This window comes from Rhodamnia argentea, chromosome 5 (genome assembly GCF_020921035.1).
Source record: "Rhodamnia argentea isolate NSW1041297 chromosome 5, ASM2092103v1, whole genome shotgun sequence".
Classification (NCBI taxonomy): domain Eukaryota; kingdom Viridiplantae; phylum Streptophyta; class Magnoliopsida; order Myrtales; family Myrtaceae; genus Rhodamnia; species Rhodamnia argentea.
The window spans coordinates 29,359,906-29,380,292 of NC_063154.1; the positions used below are offsets into that span (position 1 = coordinate 29,359,906).

A 20,387-nucleotide genomic window follows, 5' to 3' on the forward strand; every position below is an offset into this window, starting at 1 on the left:
TTGTTGCTGATCAGGAAAGGAAAGGCTTCATGGAGAAGGATTGCTGTAGTAAAATCTTGGGATGAAATACGCAAATCATGTGGTCAGATTGTACGATTCTGTTCTACTCGATTTGTCTCGTCTCTCTGCTCGCTTTTTCCAATTAAACTTACGCTTTGCTGTTTACATGAATATTGATGTCATTAGTCAATCTAGGAGAATGTTTGTATCTGCTCTACATCTTGCGCGTCTGCATATGTAGACATACCATTTACTAGTCGAGTTAAATAGGAGCTGGACTTCCGTCAGAAAGGTGGATCTTAGGAATTCTAGTGGTATTATTCCGTTAGTTTTCACAATTGGAATAGTTGTGGCCTCCCGAATCGTACGACTGAACACAAAAGAATTACAAGAAGTAAGGATAGACAGCTTAAAAGTCTTAGTATAGAAAGTTGGAGTTGATCGAGTAATTTCTATTCCGAATGAATTTTGAATTGACACGGATCAACTACCCATGACAATATTTGTTGAGACAATTGAAATGACTGAGCAATCGGTGCCTTCTTCCTAAAATGTCAAAAACTCAAAGCATGTCATTCCATTGTGATACAATCTTACTTTTTTGTTAAATCTTTATGATATTGATTTCAAGAAGTCAGTCGTTTGCATATTGGGTTGAATTGTGTAAGGACTCTTCAAGTTGATCCTCTGGCCGATTCTGCAAAAGCTCTCTCATCTGAATGTAACTTTGACATACAGGTGATCCTACTGTTTCTGTTTTTGTGGTGCTTAATGGATGTGGCGATTTAAAGGTTGTTGCTAAGAGTCCTGGTCACACTAGTCTGCACTGTTTCACGTGCTTCAATACCATTTGGTTGGAGTTTGATAAAGACTCACTATAAATCAAGTAGGTTCCTCTTGTAAAATAGTTTTCTTGATAGTATGAAACTTGTCTTCTCAGCACATTCCTGCTTGGAGCATATGGCGAATCTGAGCGTGTGCATAAGAAATACTTGCTTGTCATCGGTGAGATGACTGAACATCCTGAAACGACTGAAAAAGCTTTTTGGCGTACTTATCTCTAGGGCAATCAGTTTCAATGCCTCATGTTCGTTTTGGCAACCATGGCAGACAAAGTTGCTTAACGCCACCCAACAAACACTCAATTTATGATTGCCTTAATCTAATGTCACCTCAATAGCCTCTGAAGCAAGTTCCTCCAGCATTGCTCAGGCCTGCAAATGAAAGTTCAGGCCAACAATTGTTTGGAAGTTCTCTGAGGGACATGAGCAAAGATCTTCCGATGTGTGCTCCTTGTTCTCTCTGCAAAGGGGCATAGGGAGCTTCTATTTATAACTCGGTAATCTTTCATGCCTGTGATAGATAAAAGAGTCTGGACCGACTAATATTATGTCACTGAGATTCATACATATGGTCCTAACTGGGGAAATATTTGTTTAAAAGCAATGAATTGCAAAGATCTGGTCCAGATGTCCTTTGGCAATAGTGAGAACTTATCATTAGGGAGGTCTTGAAGAGCATAGTCCTGGAAATGAGCTATTCTGAAATCTGTTTAAGCATAGATTCTTGGTTCTGAGTTTTTCTATGAGATGGAAGGTGTGAGAAAGTCTGACTAGCATAGTCTTGTGCCATGTTGGGATTCTGTGGAGTTGGCAAGCCAACGGATAGAGTAACGTCCAAAGTTTGATGTCGTCGAACCATTCTAGTTGATTAAACTTGCTATCGTTGAAGCTAAGAAGTACTCTTACATATTCTTAGTGGCAGTCGCTATTTGGTAGTTGTTTCCTCTTATTGAAAAACATTAGTGCAGTTCTTAGCAGGATCCTTTGATTTTTATTCATTCTGACCAGTTTTGTGGAATTGATCAATTTATTCTGATTTTCTTTCAGGCATTTCGCTTTACAGCAGACAAGGAGTAATTAAGAGAACCACGAGTTGTCAGAGTTGGGCTTGTTCAAAACTCTATAGTTCTTCCCACAACTGCTTCCTTTCTGGATCACAAGAGAATGAAAGATGCTGCCGGTGCTTCAGGAGTGAACATCCTATGCTTGCATGTTAGTCACGTCATGAAGCTTGAACTGTACATTTTTCGGTTTCTCCTTTTGCACTTGAAAGACTGAAATTCAACTACTGAACTAATCTGTAATCTAGGAAGCGTGGATGATGCCATTTGCCTTTTGCACAGGAGAGAAGAGGCGGCATGAGAACATGTTCATTGTCAATCCTATCCTTGAGAGGGATCGCTGCCAATGCCAACAGTTCATTGATCTGGTAGGAACGGAATCATTTTCCAGTCTGTTCACATCAGGCGACGGGAAGCCATGGCAAGCTGATTTCGGGCACTTTTATGGATCCAGTCACTTTTCAGCTCTAGATCCTCCGTGCACACGCCCCTGCAAAGATGGATCGGTGGTCTAAGACATGGATTTGAACCTCTGTAGGCAGCTGAAAGACAAGTGGGGGCTCGGGATGATTGCTCAGTACGAGCTTTATGCGGATATGCTCGCTCGGTATCTGATCCCTTGCTGCATAAGAAGTTCTCTTAAGTTCTTGATTTACAACACTGTACATTCAGGGTTGACATTATCTGATCGTCGTTCATGTTCAATCAACGTGTTTCCATGAAATCCAAGGACACAATAGTTCAATCAAAATTTATAGCTCAATCATCATGCCTACTCAAATCTTGCGTGAGAAACCAATGAATAGCATAGTCACGTTCTTATTAAAACAAGAGAGCGAGGGTTGGGACGCTATGAGGAAAATGAGCTTATGAAAAGTCTATATCGAAGGTTAAGATGAAAGCAAAATGGAAATGCCTCCCAAGGTGCCTGAAATGCTGGCTAATGCATGGAAATTGCTTTAAAAAAAAATCCTCGTACTTTTACAAGTTCTTTAATCAAATTCGTTCAACACCAAATTCAACCAGTGGGGCAATAGGTCGAAATGATTTTGTGACGTGTATAAAATTTGTCGAATGAGAACGTCCACTTGGGCATTAGCATTAGCTAAATTTTAGAAAGAAACATGAATGAGTATAAATACTAGTGGGGCCGGGGGGAATGGGAGGGTGATCTCAATGCAACCATACAAAGGTTATCAGCATAAAATTGGTGAGCTCCAATTAATGCCATTCGTATCCCGACGCGTGAATCACGATAAGTTCTAAACTCTTTTATCTTTTTAACCTTGTCTAATCACCGACAAATGGAAGCTACTGATGCAGAGCCGGAGGTTGAGACGAGGAAGATTTTTATCCAAGTAAGTGATTCTATTTCCAATTTCCCTCTTTCTCATTGACTAACAGTTTTGAAAAGAGGACGGAGCTGCCGATGAGAACTGAAGATCGGGAGTAGAATAGTCTCTTCACCTAAAGCAAGTTACATAACCCTCCCATAAAGTATTGCCGTATATGGTAAAATGCTAATTCGCATTAGCTAATAAACAAATAAAATTAGGCATAAATGACTCTTAAAATGATAACCGATTTCTAATTGATTGACCATTAGTGTGCCGAATAAGCAAATCCTCTATCGAAGCATCCCATTTGGTTTCTTTTTCCTTTCCTTCAACTCTCTTAACGTTTGATATCCATTGTTTTCTTTTCGTTTCTTTTCTTTTTGTATTGTGAGAAATTGCATAAATTTTTTTTTTGACATTTAGCTTAATGTACAATCAAGCTCTAAAATTTGAAAAAGTGCGATTAAGTCATAAACAGTTTGAATCGAATGTGTCAAATCCTTCCTGATGACCACTCAATGAGATTTGCTAACGTCACATGCTTCAATTTTCTAATAGGTATTTAATGATCAATACGCAAGTAGATTCAGATTAAAGTCTGTTGATCACTTACTGAAATAATCAAGGATGAATCTCAAAAGCCAGCATTGACATTGAAGGAGGAAGTTTCATAAAAAGAACGGTCCCTTACCTTTTCAGCTTCCTACTAGAGGTGGAGTTTGGCCTCACGCCATAGTTTGCCCAGCCCCCATCACTTCGTGAACTAATTCTATGGATTTCAATCTCAGTACCTCTAACACTATTCTTGATACATTTTCGATCGACTAACAGACTGCCCAAACTTATGAAGGAGCAAAGCTTCAGCGACAAGATTCGGAATGTTTGTCAATCTTATCCTATAAGTGATTATGCTCTCTGCCTGAATAATTCAAGTAGGATGGAAAATTCCAAACACGAGGTGAGCCCTGGCATGCTGTCTCCTCGTAGTTCTACTTTGTCAGTGTTCTCAGGCAACTACATCTCCCGAAGCAGGCAACAAGTCCAAGTTGTAGAATCCTTTATTCATAGTAGTCAACTGATCACATAACCTATTGAAGCAAAATGTGGTAAGAAGAGATCCTGAGATACTAGTACTCGTGCAGAATTTGGTCTGGTTAACTTGTGTTAATTATCATACCTTTTGCGTTCTTACTCATGGATCATTTGCTGATAAAAAATCAAACCCTGCAGACTGTGCTAGGCTGTTTTCTTAAGGGGCGCATCAATGGAAGCATGCGAGCCGCAACTCTTAAATGTTCGGATGGGCCATGACCACTGATGCTCCTGCACTACACACAACATGGCTTGGGAACTTCTCCAAAGAAAGGAGATGTCCGCATGTTGAAGCTTTTAGAATTGATGCTATTGAACTCAAAGTCTCCCTTTTTAGAAGGAATGTTAAGAATTAGGCGTAAACTTTGGTATGCCATGTTTTGTTTAGTGAATCAGATCAAAGAAAGCAAACCTTTCTGCTTCAAGGGATCGAATGGTGATAAAATTTCCTGAGGTTTTTTAGAGACTAGTAAAAATTACGCAGGAAAATTGCATTTTCCAAAATTCCAATCTCTCTGCATGTTTGCTGTCTTTATTCAACAAAGTATAAATCGAACTCGTCCGCAGCATGGGATCGATAAAATAAAAGGTCATAAGCAATCCTCATCTCACGTCAATATGCAGAGTTGATCAGTAACAGAACAGAGATTTCAGAATATTTCTTGAAGTAATTTCTTTTACCCTTGGGGTGTTCTCAAAAAAGGAAAGAAACAATGGTCCTCCACCAACTCTGTTGTCTAGAAAAGTTCGATGATGGAGTGATTCTTTATACTAATTGGATCTCATCTCCTTAAGATGATAATTTCATGCTCTGCTCTAGTCCTCAGCTGCCTCTGGTTGTCCTACAAACTCTATACAATCTCCAAAACAATCACTCAAATTCATTCTGGCTGCCCGAGAATATGCATGGGCAGAGTACTGTTCGCGGGTTCATCAAGATACATATTCAGGAAAACAAACAAGTTGCGACCTCTTAGAGATTTAGAAAGATCTTGGCCGGTGAAGATAAGGAGCTATCCAAACGAGCATGTGGCACTCTCCTCTGCCAGTCGGCAAGCATTTGCTGCCATTGATGGAGACAATGTAGTAGTGTTCAAAGTCTCAATTTTCGGAGCTCAAGTTTGAATCTAAATTCTTCTTAAAAAAATGACTACTTGACTTAAATCTAGATCTACAGTCATTTACAAATAAGGCAATTTTTCTAATTCCCTATCTACATTACTCCGCTAAATATTAGAATCTGATGGACAATTCAGAGCATGGCTCTACTAACATGACGAAAAAAGTGATCTCGAATAATCAGCCTACTAATTCCTCATGAGCTAGACCCGATATTCTCAATGAGCCGAACCCATCTTAAGAAGGCAGGGACACAACAATGCTTTTAGCCCCGTCAATATAGGTAGATCGAGGTTCAATATGAGCATTTAATACACCAATGACAAAAAAGTTTATACGCATTTTGTTGCTTAATAGTCGGAAATTATAGAATGATTTCTTGTAACCCCAAATAGGATTAGCGAGTTATTTAGTCATGCGAATTCATTAACCGATGTCTTTAACCATTATTTGTAACCATCTGTAAATAGTTACAAAAACCTATACATTTCTTGTAAACTTCTCTCAATCAATTACAGAACTCAACGTCTTTTTATAATTTTATTTATCTTTACTTTGCTATGATTTATCTTTCCTTGCATTTACATGGCTAGCCACAATTGCTTCTAATCTCCGTATATTTAAGTTTCTTGTCATTTACGTTCCTGCCCCCTTCATAACCTTTGTCGATTCATATTGATTCATCCATATTCTTGAAGGATCTAATAGAAGGAATTGAACAAGTTATCGGAATCTCGGTGGTGAGTAAGCTAGCCCACTTAGTCTCCATCGAAGTCAACTAGTTATTCTTGGTCTAATTTCGATCAACTCCCACGTCGTCCCACTTTTGATGCCTTCGATTCCCCATGCGTTCTTCTTAACGAGCTTTCTATATATCAATGACTTTTCTTCGTCGTAATGATGAGTTAATCTGGTTGTTGCCACTCGTATTACTGAGCATGAACAGCTTCCGAGAGGTAGTTGTCCCGCAATCCCGAGAACGAATGTCTTCTTCAAATAAATGCTTCATCTTATTAAATTGGCTCACATAAAGCCCCCACGGAACTATGCTATATTTAGATTGTTACACAACTTGTGCTCGAGGGATGACTTCTTGTCTCCGAAGGGACGATGAACAGCGCCGGCGAAGTTTTGCATCGGAGACACCTCATTTCTTCAAGATCATACTCTCTCACACACTTCGCACTGTAAGTTCTTTTCTTTAAGCGTTCTTTTGGATGTACCAAGGCTTGGAAGACCGACGCGTTCTACGCGCTAGCCTTTTCTTTCGAGTCGGTTCGTGTTAAAACATATCCGGCACTGCTTGTTTATGAGAAACTAGGGAATTCCGAAGATGTTTATGAGAAAGTATGGCAAGTATCTTCCCGAAACGATCCGTTTGAGGGTTCCGAACGGTGGAAGTTGGAGTGTGGAATTGGAAAAATGGGATGATATGGATTGATTATCAAAGGGATGGAAGGAATTTGCGGAGCTTTACTCAATTTGTGAGGGCCACTCCTTAGTCTTCAAGTACGTGGGGGACTTGGATTTTCACGTGCTCATATTTGACAAAAGGCAACGGAGATAGATTATCCGCTAATGAATGCTAATGACGGCAAGAAATCGAACCTCGACACTGTCGAATTTGTCCCGCCTAAAATGGGAGATGTTAATGATGACCGTAATCTCGGACTGGGTTCCAAATCGAAAGGCTTCCAAAGCGATCAAGAACCGAAGCTTTTAGCACACGATTAAAAAGGTGTGTGAATCTTAGCCTATTAGTAATGCATGTGCTTTGCCTCGTTTTTTTCTTACATTCTCTGCCTGATTGATTCAGATCGGATGGAAAGTTCCAAACATAAGGTGTGCCTTGCCATGCGGGCTTCTTGTACCTTCACTTCTAAACGTTCGCGGGTAACTACGGCTCTCAAAGAAGCCAACAAATACGAGCTGCAGTTTTCTTCCTTCACAGTAGTTATCCTGCTATAATATGTCTCGAATTTGAACCCGAAGTCAAAATCTGAATATTTTGAATTGGATACTTCCTATTTGAAATTGGAGTCCACGCAAAAAATAAACATAAAAGGAAAGTGCAATTGAATTCAGATAAGGAATTTTTTATTGGATGCACTTTGATATACGGTTTTGATCTTGGCTTTCAATTGGAAAGTCCAAGCGGACTTTGTTTTTTTTGAAGTTTGACTTGGTCAATAAAAGATAAGAAGAAAAGGAAGATACGGATCCTTGCAAAAGTCGGTCTCGGTACATATATATTATAATATGTACTTGTGATTTGAAGGGAGACACGAGAAAAAAAAACGTGAAGTCTTCAAGAAGTGCTGGCAACGAGTCTTGGCGGTGGGTTAACTTCATCGTTGATTCTGTCCGTGGAATTACTTGAATAACTTTGTGTCCTAGTCGAGAAATTATTGCGGTAAGAATTTGTATTTTAATTCATTTGCGAGATTGAGAGATTATTTTACTAGGAATTGAGGGCTAAACAGTGTGTGCGTTATTGGATGTAATTGGGCTGGGAAACACCGAGAGTGTTTAAGTTACTCGAGTTTGGTCTGTAATCTCCGTATATCACTTAATCTATAGTGGAATTCGTTGCTGCTCTTCTCATGGATGTGGGTCTCTACGATTGAACCATATACATCTGGTGTCCGATTTATTTTCTTGTTCTGTCTATTTTATCATTCGATCACTTGTTCCGCGCAATAATTGGTATCAAAGCTAGGCTTATCGAGTTGAAGCAAATCGATGGCGACGTAATAATTAAAAGTGAAAATCGACGAATTTGAGGGGAAGAACTTTGGTTTCTAGAAGATGCAGATTGAAGACTATTTATACCGGATGAAGTTGCACTTGTCCCTGTTTGGAGAGAAACCGGAGACGAGGAAGCAAGCTGATTGGAAATTGTTGGATAAACGAGCGCCGGGTGTTATTCGGCTGACGTTGGCTCGTAACGTTGCGTTTAATATCGTCAAAGAGAAGACCACTACGGGTTTGATGAAAGCCATGTCGGATATGTACGAGAAGCCCTCTATGATCAACAAAGTCTATTTGATGCGACATTTATTTAATTTGAAGATGAGCGAAGGTGTGTCATTTGCTAATCATATCAATGAATTCAATGTGATTGTTAGTCAATTGAGTTCGGTTGATATTGACCTTGAAGATGAGGTATGTGCTTTGATTCTGTTATCCTCATTGTCCGATAGTTGGAATATTATTGTTCTCGCTGTTAGTAATTCCTCCGGGTCAATAAGTTTGACGTTTGATGGTATTTGAGATTTGATTTTAAGTAAGAACAACCGTAAAAGAGAATATGATGAATATGTATCTACTGCTTTAGTATGTGAAAATAGAAGAAGAACCGATATTCGTGGTAGCGGAAGTAGTATGAACTCGAATAGACGTAGTCGATCTAGGACTAGTGGTGCTGTCTGTTGGAATTATGGCGAGAGATGGCATCTTAGATGGAATTGTTTTAAGTTGAAAAATGAAACAGGCAAGGGAATTATAGTTGAATCTGTAGATGATATTGCAGCTATAGCCGATAATTCTGATGGTGTCGATAGGGTCTTGTCTGTCCTTGAGAATTCATCATTTGACAGATGGATTATGGATTCTGGTTATTCTTTTCATGCTACACCAAACAGGAACTGGTTTGCTACTTATCGGTGCACGGATGGTAATAAAGTGCAATTGGGGAACAACGTTGAATACGATGTTGTGGGAGTTGGTGATGTTAAAATTAGGATGTATGATGGTATTGTGAGGATATTGATTGGAGTAAGACACGTTCCAGAATTGAAAAAGAACTTAATTTTCTTGGGTGCCCTAGATTCATTTGGATGCAGGTATTCTTCACAAGGTGGAGTTCTGAAGGTTGTTCGAGGTGCTCTGGTGATAATGAAAGGAATCAAGCATAGTGGCATGTATGAACTTCAATGTGAGACATTGATAGATTTGGCGATCACTAACGCTTCGTTTGTCTCGCAGAAAACATCTTTCAAAAAAAATATTTTCCTCATTAACCTGCGTTTGGGGCATGAAAAATGAACAGTCAAAGAAAAAAAAAATTCGGCCAATAGAAAATGTGTTTTTAAATTAGGGAAAATTATTTCCTTTCTAAACATTGGACATTACCTTCTGTTTGATTTTTAGGTTTCAACCAAACACAAGAAAATATTGTTATTTTTCTACAAAATGATTTCTTGAAAAATATTTTTCAAAATTTTTACATTCTTCGCGAAATAAACGGAGCCTATCCGTAGTTTCTTTCCAAACATAGAATCGCCACCATAATTGATAAGTACTAACTATATAGTTGAAAAGATTCCAACTACCATCAATTGTTTTTTTTTTCTAGAGAATGAATTAAGTAGCCCTTTTATTTATGTATTTTTTTTTCAGGCTTTTCTTTATGTATTAGATAAGTCAATTTCTAGCAATCTCTTTAAGTCGAAACTAATCAGAGTTATCTTCTTCTTCTTCTTCTTCTTCTTCCATTCCACAATTCCGGACGACGATGATAACAAAGAAAGGGGAGTGTCATTCATGTAGGTAATTCCGCTCTCCGATCTCAACGACATCGTCTTGAGATGCGGGGACTCGTCAAAGGCGTGAGCGGTGGAGTGAAGAGATGGATATTAAGATTGAAATTGAGATTGAGATTATATAGAGGTGTTGAAATTTTAACATTGAGAAATTCTACTAACCTCTATCGATGTTCCATTACGGAATTTACCCAAAAACTTCGTTGAATCTCCGAAGCGTCCTCCATGAATCTTCAAACTCACGACAGTCCGAATACAATCACGTGCGGAAAGTATTCTTGTTTCACAATATCAATGTAAATCGATTCTCAAAGTAACGATGAATTGCCTTTCGTTTGTTTTATGGTTCTTGAGAGGGGGAGAGAGGGAAGGAGAGAAAAACGTACGTTCGTCTCTTTTGGTTTTCTAATCTAATGTTAGTTTTCTCATCTTCTATCTTCGTGCCCCTTCACATCTTACCTATAAGAAGATAAGAAGGCAACATTTTGAAAAAGCACATGTTCGTGGGGTCCTCTCAAATGCACCCTTTGATGGACGTATCAAATATATCTCTTCACGTACGTATTATTACATCCCCCACTCGGACATGAAGGGCTTGATAATACTTTATTAAGAATATAAGGCAATTAACATCGTCTACTTTGGAATCAATTCATACTTGCAAATACGTCATGCGACCAATGAGTACACTGCACTTGGGAGCTTAGTTACGCACCTATTAGGAATACATAACAGCTACAACCTCAAAAAAAAAAAATGATGTCTCACAGTAGCTCGGGCATATTTTGTTACATCGGTCTAAGTATACCTAACCCTTAAAAGCTATACTTGACATTCTTTAATCCACTATGTATTTGCAATTATATCCGCACACACAATAAGCGATATAATTAGTTGACCAATAAATACATGTGATAGATGAAAAACAACAATACTCTTCCTTCACAGTCATGTCTCTCTCCATTTTAGAACAACTATTTTCCTAGGCACGTCCCATAAAACCATATTAATTTTCATGACCGCCGATAACATGCTAAAGTAGAACATTAATCCATTACTTTGAGCACATAGTCGGAAGTAACATAGGGTTCAAATTAAGGTAATCAATTCATGAATTACCTCAAGGACTCACACGATGAGTAAGTAGGGATAATTATACCCATTTTCTTTATTGGTCGAATAAAGCACATGTAGTATGAATTACATACTATAGTGGATTTCTCTTTTCACAAGAGCATATGTCATTTATCAAATATATCCACTACACGGATCTTAGCCTAAACATAGTCACATGCTTTTCATGTACGTATGTTTAGCCCGAGTGCTATATCGGCTCGCTCTCTACAGAACTCAATTAAGCACTCGCATCCAGCTTCCATCGGGCATTCATGATTGTGGGTGTATCATGCTCGGTCTCATCATATATAAATCATAGACCTCATCTTGATTCCAATAAAGGCGACATAAATATATTATGTACTGAATTTGCTCTTCCAGCATCTTTCGTAGATAATGTCTCGTCTCAACTCGCTTATTACAGCGCTTGAGGTGATTGCTCGTGTGAGTGAGCCAATCATTACATAGTGACATACTTTTCAACAATATATGTGTGCTTTTGCGAGTCTTATAATGAGTTGTACTTGAGAATAAAACATCAATTCATTTAATAATAAGTACGATACGTATATAGTACATATACATAATATAACAATCCTCGACAATATTACATATTATATTCTACGCAACCCTAAAGACATCCTATGCGTCAAGAACACGTCTTTAGGAACAGCCTTAGTGAATGGATCAGCAACCATCTTGTTCATAGAAATATATTGTAGGATTACTTCATTCTGCGCTATTACATCTCTGATGAAGTTATTCTTTATGTCAATATGCTTTGTCCTACCATGATACTTGGGATCTTTCACATAGGCAATGGCCGCTTGACTATCACAATAAACTGGCACTAATTTTTTAACATCGGTGATTATGACTAAATTTTCAAAGAAACGTTTGAACCATACTGCTTCTTGTCTTGTAGCAGAGCATGTGTAACGGCTTGAGCCCACCGTGCTTCTGCTGCACCACTTTGCAAGATATTGTCCGCTTTGGACACACAGTCCTCACGGTTTTGTTCCTCCGAACGTCACCCATACAACGCTCGGAAAACGAGTCTTGCAAGTCTAAGGGCACCCCAAGGCTTATAAAGCCTTCCCAAGACCTCCTCCTAGGCAATGTGGGACTAGAGAGGAGTTGTGACAAACTCCCCCCTCAAAGGCACGGCGTCCTCGTTGTGCCCTCTAGCACCAACAAGAGCCCTTTGTGGCCCCACACGCTGTCGAAGGTCGACTTTGATACCAATTGTAACGGCCTAGGCCCACCGCGCTTTCGTTGCGCCACTTTATAAGATATTGTCTGCTTTGGACACACGGTTCTCATAGTGTTGTTCCTCCAAGCGTCGCCCATACAACTCCCAGAAAACGCGTCTTGCAAGTCTAAGGGCACCCCAAGGCTTATAAAGCCTTCCCAAGACCTCCTCCTAGGCAATGTAGGACTAGGGAGGAGTTGTGACAACATGCAATAAATTCAGCCTCCATTGTAGATAGAGTTGTGCATGTCTGTTTCTTGTTACTCCAAGAAATCGCACCTTTATTAAGCAAGAACGCATATCTAGATGTCGACTTGCGCTCATCAAAATCTCCTCCCCAATCAGCATCGGAGTAACCAATTAAGTGTAAATCAATTCCTTGATAACAAAGTCGATAGTCCGTTGTGCCTTTCAAGTATCTTAGGATCCTCTTGATTGCTTTCTAATGTTCTTGGCCAGGATTTGGTCGGTAGCGACTCACTATCCCCACGGCATGACATATGTCGGGTCGAGTACATATCATAGCATACATTAAACTCTCGATAGCATTAGAGTAAGGAATAATTTCCATATCTTTCTTTTCTTTTAGAGTCTTAGGATACATATCGGAACTCGGGCGTTCGCCTTGCATGATAGGGGTATCATTGGGATTATAATGCTGCATATTGAATCGTTCAAGAATCTTTTTTATATAAGACTCTTGAGATAGAGCAAGAAGGTGTCGTGAATGATCTCTTTCTATCTTAACTCCCAAAATATGAGCAGCTTCTCCCATGTCCTTCATTTCAAAAGTGGAGGACAACCATTCTTTTATGATGATAACTAGACCCTTATATTCCCAACTAATAGAATATCATCCACATAGATTGATAAAATCACAAATTTATTTTCAGATCGTTTGACATACACATTATGATCTACTTCAATCATCACAAACCCAAAAGAAGTTATGGCTTGATGAAAACGAAGGTACCACTATCTAGATGATTGCTTAAGGCCATATATCGAACGATGAAGCTTGCAAACTTTTCACTCTTGGCCTTTAGCTATAAAACATATTAGTTGCTTCATATAGATTTCTTCATCTAGTTCTCCATTGAGAAATGTTGTCTTCAGATCCATTTGATGTAATTCTAAGTCTAAATTTGTGACTATAGCTAGGATAAGGCGTATGGAGGCAAACCTTACAACCGGTGAAAAAGTTTCCTCATAATCTATACCTTCTTATTGAGTATAGTCTTTCGCCACAAGGCAAGCCTTATACTTTTCAACGGATCCATCCACCCTACGTTTGATCTTGAAAATCCATTTATTTCCAATTGCTTTGCGTCCGGGTGGTAGATCAACCAAGTCCTAAACATGGTTTGCTCTCATAGACTCCATTTCATCTTCCAAAGCATTTTTCCATCCTTCCTTGTCGGGAGATGACAAAGCCTCTTCAATTGTATTAGGGTCTGCATCGCATTGTGAAGCAACCATAAATGCTTCCCCTTCAATCTCAAAACGACGACAAGGAATGCTTGTACGATTACTTTTATGTAACCGATGTCCTTGCGAGTTCAGTTCACTAGACAATGCAACACTCCTACTAGGTCTAGTATGTTGAGGTAAATCATTATTTTCTTCATCAACATTAGTGGGTGCGTTATTAGAATTTTCCATCTCATATAATCTTAAATTCTTATCGATTTCACCTCTACTAGGAAAATTGTTCTTTAAGAACGTAACATCTCGTGATTCCATTTCGATCACACTTCCATCAGCCTGTTCACCTATGAACACATACCCTTTGGAGTGCTCAGAGTATCTAATAAAGATACATTTCTTCCCTTTATGACTTAATTTTTCATATTTATGGGAAGAGTCATGAACATATCCTCCGCACCCCCAAGGTCGCAGTTTGGTTAAATCTAATTTTCTACTAGTCCATAATTCATAAAGAGTGGAAGTGACCGACTTAGAATGTACACGGTTAAGTATATATGCGGCAATTAATAATGCATCTCCCTAGAATGAGATCAGTAAATTTGTTTGTGCTATCATAAACCTAACCATTTCTAATAGGGTTCTATTCCTTCTCTCGGCTACCCCATTTTGTTGTGGGGTATAAGGAATAGTCAATTGCCTTTTGATACCCTTTTCATTACAAAGAGCCTTGAATTGCTTAGATAGATACTTATGCCCGTGATCGGTTCTTAATGTTTTTATTGTTTTATCTAACTGGTTCTCTACTAAACTCATATATCGTCTAAATCAATCTAATGCTTCTGACTTATGGGAGATCGGAAAAACATAACTGAAGCATATGAAGTCATCTATAAATGTGATGAAATATGAGGCTCCATGCCTCGCCTTCACATTTAATGGACCACAAATATCGGAATGTACTAATTACAATGGAAATTCAGCCCTAGTTCCTTTACCAAATAGTTTTCTAGTTGTTTTTCTTGCTAGACAGCGTTCACATGTGGGTGAATCGATCTTAGCGAGTGACCCTAAAAGGCCTTCTCTAACTAATCTTTTCATTCTATCTAACCCAATGTGACCTAGTCTAGCATGCCAAACATTTGCATCAATATTTACATTTTGAGAAGATGCAATTAAAGAAAAACAATCATTTACATTAACATTGTACATATTATTGTCAATGTCTAAAATCATAAAACCATTCGGTTGTCGCGACCCTCCTCGATCGGAAAGTGAGAGGGCTAATGGGTCGCCCTTCGGGTCCCGTTGCATGTGGACCTTCGGACGCGAGCCTCTCCCAAGGCCCATTACCCAAATCGCAACGGAGGATAAAAATCGAATCGACCTTTCGGTGTGGTCTAGTGACATGTGCAACGTGTGCATGCCTCGGAGTCGCCACCAATCGTTTCGTGGAAGGTACGATTGGAAACCCTATCGAATAGTCGGGAGTTTCTATTCGATTCTGCGAGAACTAGAGAAGTGGATTCGGGGACTTAGTTACGCCAACTATCTGAGTTGACGCCCTTTCGGGACCTAAATTGATTGAATTTTTCTAATCTCGAATTTCATGCAGACGAGTGGGGATACGAATCCTAATCTAGGAATTCATGCAAATGGAAGTGACTATCCTAGCAATCACAATCAATTAAAGTAAATGCGCGAATCAAGGAATCCATAACATGCAAATAAAGCATACCAAATCAGCATAGCATTCTTAATATAGCCTTATTGGCTCGGAAAAAGGGTATTCAAAGCATAGGAGAAGATCATGAATGATTTGGAAGTGATTCACCCATGAGGGGCAAAATCGTAATTTTGAGAAAATTCGAGGACGATTTGCCAAAAAGGGTAAAATCATCATTTCAGAAATAATCGGGAGTGAGAAATGTCGAAAATAGGATTGGCCATTTAAACGGATCTATTTCCTAATTTTCGACATTTTTAGAGGTCCACAAGAATTTTTGGAGACAAATTACCCCTAAAGGGTAAAATTGTCAATTTTGAAAAAGATCGGGAGGAGAAATCTCAAAAATTAGGATTGATCAGTTGATTGTGACCATTCCTCAATTTTTGAGAATTTTTGGAATTTTCGTGAATTTTCTACAATTTTTTCCTAATTTTTTTTAAATTTTTTATGATTTTATGATTTTTTTTTTTTTTTATTATTATTAATTGGACCGGGTCAACCCGGTCAACGGACCGGTCAATCCGGTCATGAATGATTTGGAAGTGATTCACCCATGAGGGGCAAAATCGTAATTTTGAGAAAATTCGAGGACGATTTGCCAAAAAGGGCAAAATCATCATTTCAGAAATAATCGGGAGTGAGAAATGTCGAAAATAGGATTGGCCATTTAAACAGATCTATTTCCTAATTTTCGACATTTTTAGAGGTCCACAAGAATTTTTGGAGACAAATTACCCCTAAAGGGTAAAATTGTCAATTTTGAAAAAGATCGGGAGGAGAAATCTCAAAAATTAGGATTGATCAGTTGATTGTGACCATTCCTCAATTTTTGAGAATTTTTGGAATTTTCGTGAATTTTCTACAATTTTTTCCTAATTTTTTTTTAAATTTTTTATGATTTTATGATTTTTTTTATTTTTTATTATTATTAATTGGACCGGGTCAACCCGGTCAACGGACCGGTCAATCCGGTCCACGGATCGGTCCGCCCGGTCCACGGATCGGTCCGCCCGGTCCGGGCTCGCACCCGGACCGGCGTTCCCAAAAAAAGCGCCGTTTGTATTTTGGCGCACAAAATTTCGAAAATTCCCGCTTGAAAGAAAGTCGACGCTCGAGATTTCGCCACGTGGCGCGGCGTCGACAGCCGGATCACACGACCGGAACCAACGGCTCGGATTAAAGAGAGACTCAATCTCGGCCGCACGTTCTTATTATTTTTATTTATCTGAAAATGATTTTTTTTATTTATTATTTGAAAATTCGAAAATTCGATCCAACGATCGGAGCGGTGACACGCGGCCAAACCCGGGCCGCGCGATCACGAAATTCGAATTTTTTATTTTCAAAAATAAGAATAATTTCGCAAAATCATTTTATTTCCAAAAAAAACGAGATCTCGACACGTGGCGTCTGCGTGAGCCGTCGGATCATCTTTATTTTCGGTTATAACAAAAACGCTAACGTGGCTGCCACGTCGGCGCCACATAGACGTTGACCGAGTCAACGTGTGTTGACCTGGTCAACGTCTTCGCTGAGAAGACGACCGGTGCCGGCGAACCTCGCCGGAACTTGGTTCCAACCCCCAAATCAGCCTAAATTGTCACGTTTTTCTCTCCATTCGGTTCCAACGCTAACCCACGACGACATATCTAGAGTTTAGCGCGAATGATAAGCTCAAACTAACCTAAACCGATATTGAACTTCCGGCCAAACCTGCAACTTCCGGTGAGCGAATGTACGTCGACTACCAATCCTTTAAACCGAGACCTAAACATGTGATCATCGTCAATGATAGTTCGGGAAACTTGCTCGACCGTCCTCACGAACTCAGAATCAACCGTTAACGACCTCCGACACGAGACTCCGGTGAGGTATACGTGTAGGTTCGGATATGCGTTTTTTGGCCAAATTAATTCACAAGAAGGAGAAAACCGAGTTCAGAAAATAGCATAGATGCAAACGAAAGTGTAAGATAAGCGATTAAACGAGTTTGCAGACTCAAGACTTGGATCAGAATCCTTCGGCTCACATGGACATTCTATCGAACAGGTATTGCGCTAATGCCAATGATGAATATGCTCCGATCATTAACTAGATTATGCGAAACCGAATCCACATCCGTACTCAACTAACTCGGATTATTCAAAATAATGCATCAAACCTACTCGACACGGATGAAATCGACTAAGACCTTAGGTTCACAGTGCTCGCCGGAAAGTTAACGGAAGAAATCGAGCTCACCTTTCGCGTCGAAGTCGATCCGAGATGCGACGGTAATGAGCTCCAACCTCCGATGCAACAACAACGAATTCTCGGTTAATCCTCCACTCGCTTTCGTCTCCGGGACTCGTGCTCTCCTCTGTGAAGATTTCTTCTCGCACCCCCTTCTCTCCGTTCCGTTTGCCGCCCCTTTACGTTTGCGAGCACCACTCTTTTGTTAATCTCCCCCCGTGCTCTCCCCTAACCGCCCGCCTCTCCGGAATCTTCTCGAAGCTTTTTGTTGAAGAACGTCGTTCGAAAAACCGCCTTCCCTCCTCTAACTTGCGCCTGTGGAGCTTTGGGGGAGACGATGAACAGTGCCGGGTCTCCGGGTCGGATCCGCCCGACCCGGCAGACCCGGTTAGTGCAATAAATGGCCAAATTGAGCTAGCAATTAGCATTTTTTTCATAAAATTGATGCCAAAAATTGCTTTCCCATCATGGATTACCTCTGAAAATGAGATTTTTGTGAAAAATACCCCATGAATAGAGTGAAAACCCCAAATATTGAGTAGGATCCGAAATTGATTTTTACAAAATTGGAGTCCTTAATGAAGGAATTATCCTCAATTGAGCCTACCATTAGATTCAGAAGGTCAAAAACTGTAGGCTAGGGGTCATAGGGTTCCATGGGTGCCTCTTAATAAGATTTAATTTCAGATTTGGCATTTTAGGGACTAAAGTGAAAGAATTTTTTGTGCAATTAAGTCCCTAATGCCAAAATTGAGCAAATTAAGGCGCAATTGGATCAGAATGTGAGATGGAATACTAGAGAATCATGTCACAACCTTAATAGTGAAGAAAGAAAAATAAAATGACCCCAAATGGTATTTTTATGTCTAATTTGTGGGTTATATTTGTGAAGAAACACACAAATCCGATTTGAAATTTTCAAATTTTAAGAGGTCAAAGTGAAAAGAAAATTAAAATAAAAATACTGACTATTTTTCTGTATTTTTGTGACCTCGAATGGTATTTTTCTTGATTTTTTGGGTATTTTCCTATTTTCTGAAAAATATCAAAAAATGCGAAAAATATGAAAAATTATTTTTTGATCAAAAATGGTTCCTCGAGCTTGGCCAAGGCTACCAAAGCTAATTTTGCAATTTTCTAATTTTTTGTGAATTTTTTATGAATTTTCAAAGATAAATCGAAAAAAAGATGATTAAAAATCGGGTGTCAACATTTGCCCCTCTTTGGGAGTGATCTCGTGAGAGGTTACTTCCAAAGATAATGTGACACCTGAAATCTAATCGACTCAATTGGGGAAAGAGAAAAGAAAGAGTTGTGACATTTGATCTTCAAGCATTCCCACTAATAAGCTCTTATCCAAAATGAGACTCCATGCAGTAGATATAAGAGGAGAGCAAGAAGAGATTTACCTGGCACTTACCCGTCCGAAACTCGAGAGGTTTTCCTGTGAATGTGAATGGATTCTAGAAGATACCTAGGGATTCATCATCGGAATGTCCTAGGGAGGTTAAGCTCTGACCCGTATGGTAGGTCAAACCATAATGGAATTCCTAATTAATAGGAATGTGAAGACGACTTATCCCGTCTGTGGAATTCGTCAGAAGATTTGATCCGTATGGTGGATCAGCCCATAAAAAGAATTCCTACTTGAAGGGATTCTAGAGACGACCTATCCCGCCTGTGGGATTCGTCAGACGATTTGATCCGTATGGTGGATCAACCCGGAAAAAGAATTCTCGCTTAAAGGGATTCTAAAGACGACCTATCCTGTCTATGGGATTCGTCGGGAGATTTGATCCGTATGGTGGATCAGCCCAGAAAAAGAATTCCTACTTAAAGGGATTCTAAAGACGACCTATCCCGCCTGTGGGATTCGTCGGAGGATCTGATCCGACCGGTGGATCGATCTGAAAAAGCCTCACCTACTAAAAGGTTTTACCCGTAAGATGATTTATCCCACTTTCGGGACTTGTCAAAAATCTTTAGAAAAGGCTTACCTACTAAAAGGTTCACCTAATAAGATGATCGATCGGGGATTTAGGGGATACACGGAATCCCGGAGAAAATCGAATCTGAAAATTCTTTTTAACGAAAGAGGTGTCATTTTGGGATCCGGGGTTACCGGAAATCCTGCCGAAGTTTAAACCTGAAAATTTTTCTCCACAAGAGAAGATTATCAATCTTTTATGGAGAATCTGTTATCGAACCGACAAAATTTCTATGACTTAAACTGAAGTCATGAAAAAGTCTGAATGGATGTATTATGATGTCGGAGGTTATCCAAAACATCTTGTAACATGCTAAAGTGATCAAAAATTCCTTGTGAGGAAAGTTTGAATCCAACGATCCGAAACTACTAAAAGAGTTTGGTTAAAACATCCATTGGAGTATTCTCATTAAAGAGGGCTTCTCACCAATTTGAGATAACGTTTTTTTTTTCATTTTGAAAGCGCTCAAATTTCCTATCAAACCCATGCCTAGGATTCGGGATCATTCGCAGCGCATACATCTTGATCGATCGGGAGGTCTTCGAAAGGACCGTAATGTTGGGCTTGGATAATGGTTTCCAAGTGGGACTCACAATTGAGTCGGGGCTATTTGAACGAAAATCTTCAACATCTGCTCCAGGTTTACAAGT

General features: G+C 39.4%; 1 protein-coding gene and 1 long non-coding RNA gene across 2 annotated transcripts in view; both read left to right on the plus strand.

Moving 5' to 3' along the window:
- LOC115730983 overlaps positions 1-20,387 on the plus strand; it is a 97,452-nt gene that overhangs the window by 13,311 nt on the left and 63,754 nt on the right. The gene's annotated exons all lie outside the window — the stretch shown is intronic.
- On the plus strand, positions 633-1,997 carry LOC125315150. The gene is made up of 2 exons (XR_007198504.1): positions 633-738; positions 1,890-1,997. It is a non-coding gene; the product is annotated as an uncharacterized LOC125315150 (long non-coding RNA).